Raw genomic sequence first — 5,555 nt, forward strand, 5'->3', positions numbered from 1 at the left:
AATCTCCATCTAAATATTCTCCAAGCTGCACCGAACAACTTGCACTTTAGCAAGAAATCCTCCATATCTACGATATTTTATCTCCTTAAGCCCAGCCTTAAGCCTTTTCAACTTACAGAACAATAAAAACATAAGTTTTGTAGCCTTCATCGAAGCATGCCAACTACCCACAACAATCCACATGAAATTCACATCCTTCGTCCAAAAATTAAAGAACTTAAACGGCTTAGGAGGGGACACAAAACTTCTCCAATCACACCACACTGTGGCAATGATCCGAAAGAGAGAGCCAGGAACTCCACCACTGCACAAAGAAATAACTCTACCCATCTAGGAGAAACCATCACCCTGTCTAATTCCCGAACGAGGAATGAATCACCCTAACAGTTATACCAAGTAAAAATTGAACCCACAAAAGCATGATTGACAAGCCCCAAAGCTCCCAAGCATTGATTAAAATCCTCCATATCTTTGGCCAAAGCCGAACCAATCATTTCTTAGCTTTCCTCAATATTAGACACAATTTTAAAATATCCACCAACTATCCAAGGAATATCGCCTAACCCCTCATTCAAACCAACTAAATGATCCCAAAGTTGCACACATTCACTACCCAAATTGAACCCGTAAATACCAAAAATATAAAAGTACCTACCCATGATCTTAACCAAACAAGTGATACACTGATCAAACTTACCCCCCAAACTAATATCAAAATACGACTTACAAAGCAGTCAAATCCTCTCAATCACTATATAATCATAATTACTAAAACCAGTCCAACTATAGAAGTAATTATCACAAACAACCAGCTTATTAACCATTTTAACATGAGTCTCAATCAAACAAACCAAGTCCACATAAAGTTTCCTAAGTCTATTAACAATGCACAATTACTTACAAGGGTCATTCATACCTCTAAAATTCTAGAAGCAACAAATCATGAAGAAAGAGGATTAGTACTTACTGAATCATTCTTCTTATCATTTCTCGGATTTCTCTGGGCATTTATCAAACCATCCACCAAAGATGTAACCCCCTTAGCAGCTTCATGAACCTTTGCGAGGTTCATCATCAATGATTATAGTCAATGCTTCAAATCGATTAGTCACTACCCTCAAAGGTGCAACCCCATCAAAGGATGCATTTGAGGATACCATGATGTCAGCATCCTCCATCACAATCTTTCCCCTACTCTTCACAACATCACATCCATCCACCACTATAACTATAAAACTATCTTCAATCAGCTCTAAATATAACTTATCAACACAAGAAAGATAAGGGGTAGGGATAAAAACCCCAAGCCCCCTAGATGTTACACCCTCCCTGCACACACAGTACACCTAAACCCATCCACAGAGAACTTAGAAACCCAACCTCCCCATCATTTACCAAACCAGAATTGCTCACCTTAGGCACCCATCTCGGTTGAACAATTTTCAAATACTCACAAACATTGTCACTATGGCCAAACACCTTGCAATGAAAAGATCGTTGAGGAAGCCAATGAACCTCTATAGTAACAACAACAAAAAAAACAAACCATCATGTAATTGAATCTTAATGAATCTAGGAACCTGCAAGCTTATAGAAACTTCTACATAAATCTTCGCAAAAGCCAACTTCTACCTATATGTAGTGCAACTATCCATATACATCGGGGTGCCTAAGGTACTTGTAATGTAACTCAAACCTATCCCCGTAAATACCTTAAGAGAAATTTTGCTAAGATCAACCTAGACAAATAACTTCTCTAAACTAAAATTCAAAATTTTCAAATTAGGCTCCCACTTACGAAGTATGATCGACTTATTTTGAAGATGTCAAGGTCCATTACAAAGAACCCAATTGCAAGCCTCTAAGCTCAAAAATTGAAAGACAAACAAATTCTTCCCAGTCAATTTCATCCCAATTTCTCCAAGTTTACCCTAAAGCAACTTAACTGACCTGAGTATACAGGCGAGAGACGACGACCACCCCGAAAATTAAGTGACCAACGATAATTGCTAAGCCATAATCAGTTCATCAAATACCTCAATTGGAGGCCGAACAACCATCTCTTCATTACCATATTGAGGCGGAAAGAACTACAACGATTGGACTTTATCAGTCGTGAATAGTTGCCTCCATCTCCTTAAACTCAATCTTAAACCATCATCTTGCAATTTAGACATCCACCAAGAACCACAAAGAAAACTCCCAAGAAAAACAGAAAAAGATAGACCAACTATCGAAAAATAATGCTCCCATAATTATATATATATTATTATTAAACATAAAATTTAAATGATAATATATATGTATTATTCATTCAGGGATACATAAATCGATGTATGTTGTTATTGTAATATTTTTATGTGTTAAATTATTAAGTGTCATATTTTATATTACTTAAAATATGACATAGGTCACGTTATTTAAAATAATTATGTGATATATACTATATCAATTAAGGTTATGTGTGATATACATTGACAATTAGCCAATAAATATTTTTCATAAAAAAATCATTTTGATTAAAACTTAAAATATTATGACTAAAATGCTATAATGACCATTCAAATAAATGTTAGGGAAATAAATGTTAGGGACTAATTTTAGTATTATTCCAAATATATATTAACTCAAATTAGGGGTAAGCATTCAATCGAGTTGAGTAAAAAAATTATAGTTATTCGAGTCTATGAGTTATATTTTATAACTCAAATTTGATTTATTGAGTCGAGTCGAGCTTTTGATTTTCTGTTTAAATTTAATTATAAATATTTATAATATTATGATATTATTTAGTTTCAATTTAAATGATTTTTATAGTTATATACATTTTATAAATATATTTTTATATATTTTTCATATGTAATATATATATATATATATATATATATATATATATATATATATCATATAGAATTGAGAGACTCGATTTAAACTTGAAAATCGATTAATTATTAAAAAATTTAAGTTATTCGAATTTTGTTTTATAACTCGATTTAAATTTTAATTTTCTTAGTTGAGATGAAATTACAATTTAAAATAAATTTGAGTTGAATCCAAAAAATTAATTTTTGGAGCTGTGTTTGCTCATCCCTAACCATCTACAGTTAAATAGAGGTGAATGGTAGTTTTGTCAAAACGAGTCTCCTTTTCATGGAAAGCTAATATTCTGCAACATCAGAATTTTGGGCAAACCGTTCAGTTTAAACCATGTTTTCTGAGTAGGATAATTGGTTTTTCCACATTGATCAACTGGTGAAAATCATGTCTTAATTATGATTGGATTAAACTTCCATTTTCGATTTTCTGGGTTTTGCACATGGAAACAAGAAACAGAAGTAGAAAAAAAAGGGCGAAGGAAAAACTGTGATGATTAATGTTTGAATTACGGAGAATTTTCCATTTACAGCACAAGAGAAAATTTTAAAATCTTTGAATTACGATGTAATCATTCCCGCACGCCCTTGTCACCTTTATCCCATCCATCGTGACCCTTCTCTTTCTCCTCCTCCGAATTCCTTTTTTAACTGGAAATCGCGGTCTTGGTAGTTGCTTAACTTCCGTTTTTTCCTTTTCTTGCCTTATTTCCTTGAATTTGGTTTGGTCCCATAATTACATACATGTTGGATTTTTTGCCTTTAGATCCACTGTTCAGGACAGTACCAATGAAGACTGGGAGCTTGCTCATCGGAAAAGAAATTGCAAGCTTCATCATCTTCACTCAAGAAATTGTGTTCTTCCATCTTCACATACTGGTGTGGTTGAAAGGTTGTTTTGGAGAGAATGAAGCAATCCATGGATGATGGTGAAGAAGAAGTTGTTGATGATATAAACAGTGAAGAAGCAGCCTCGTTGTTGGGGCTACTGCTGTTGTTGTTGTCGTTGATGATGATGTCTTCATTCAAGATATCACTCGAGTCACTATCGGATGACCCGTCTTTCAAGCCAACTGATCCATTGCCGTTGAGATCTGCAGGCTCTGATGAAGTAGCCAAAGATGGTTCACTTTGTTCCATCTCCCCACTGTGCTTCGCCTGCAACTCTCTTATCTGCATAAAAACTGAACACAATTCTAATCATCCCATTTCTTCATATATAAGTGAAATACTATAATTTATTACTAATATCTACCTCTTGAGAAGAGCTTCATATTTAGCCTTGAGAGTATCATAATTTGTTTTGAGAAGGCCATAATTCCTTTCCAATTGCTTGGTCTTCCACCTAGCACGCCGGTTCTGGAACCAGACTGCAACTTGTCTCGGTTGCAACCCCAGCTCTTGAGCTAATTTCACTTTCCTCTCAGGTTCCAGCTTGTTTTCGACCTCGAAATTCTTCTCCAAGGCCTTGACTTGATCCACACTTAATCTGCGCTTCATTTCAAAAACATGCCCCGATTCTTCCAGGCACACTTCTTCATCGTATTCGTCGAACATCGACTGGAACTCCCTGCTGAATATATGGTTGTTTCTCGGCTATGTTCAACTGCAGACCGAAACAAACAACTTCAATTACAACTTGGTTTCACGTGTAAGTAGTAAACCCCAAGAAAATTAAATGAAAGTACGAAATTGGGATTGTTTTATTGGACCTGTAGTTGGACAGATGGACATGAAGGCACCAAAAGAATCTGATCTCTTCATGGTAGATGAGCAGTGGCGGTTTCAAACAGATCTCTTGTTGTTTTAAGAAAGTGGTATTGAGTGAATTGTTTTGGTCAGACCTTTAGGAAGTTTTACAGAGTTTAGGAAGGAGCTTGTCTTTCCGGGATGATAGTCAATTATCACATCGTAATCCTTTAAGAACTCTACCCATCTACGTTGCCTCAAATTCAATTCTTTTTGAGTCATCAGGTACTTCAGGCTCTTATGATCCGTATATAAGTAGCAACGTTCCCCATAAAGATAATGACGCCAAATCCTGAGAGCGAATACTAAAACCAGACCAACTTGTACAAGGTTGTAGTGGTTTACAACTGTAGAACAAGCAATGTAGTGTGTCAACTCCCCCACCATTATATTTCTTGTCTTTCTGCAACACAGTTTCCTGAGTTATCTCAGTTCCCATCCAAAAACAAACCCAAGCTTTCAACAATATGTATGAACAACCCCAGCTGGTGTTAACCACTTCATATGGCTTTAAATAAAAGTAAACATTTGGGTTAGAATTTGACTGGGGTTGGGTACGCACACCACCGCTCAAGGTTGGCTAAATGTAAATTAACACGAAATTCATTCCAAATGCAATTTTTCTTGTTTATCAGTTTTTTTTAAGTTAAATTCATTTAGCGATACTTTGAATTTGTAATCATTTAAATTATAAAAAATGTTTGATAAAAAGTAAAAATATGTGTGAAAACTTGGTATTACAAAATTATACTTTATATATCCATTCTAAATTATTAAAAAAATGTTGGGTACAAAGTAAAAAATATGAGTAAGAAAGTACTGTTTAGGCATTTGTGGGTGAACCGAGTGTGCAATTTAACATTTTATCATTCATAATTTATGTATTTTTGCTTTTTTTCCCTGTTGAAATGTCATCTTCAGTTGATATCAACT

The 5,555-nt window shown here is 34.8% G+C and overlaps 1 pseudogene; it reads right to left on the reverse strand.

Moving 5' to 3' along the window:
- Window positions 1–3,557: 3,557 nt before the first annotated feature.
- LOC120195463 lies at window positions 3,558–4,750 on the reverse strand (annotated as a pseudogene).
- Between the last annotated feature and the right edge of the window lie 805 nt (window positions 4,751–5,555).

Source organism: Hibiscus syriacus, unplaced genomic scaffold (genome assembly GCF_006381635.1).
Source record: "Hibiscus syriacus cultivar Baekdansim isolate YM2019G1 unplaced genomic scaffold, ASM638163v2 tig00117016_pilon, whole genome shotgun sequence".
In the NCBI taxonomy this organism is placed as follows: Eukaryota; Viridiplantae; Streptophyta; class Magnoliopsida; order Malvales; family Malvaceae; genus Hibiscus; species Hibiscus syriacus.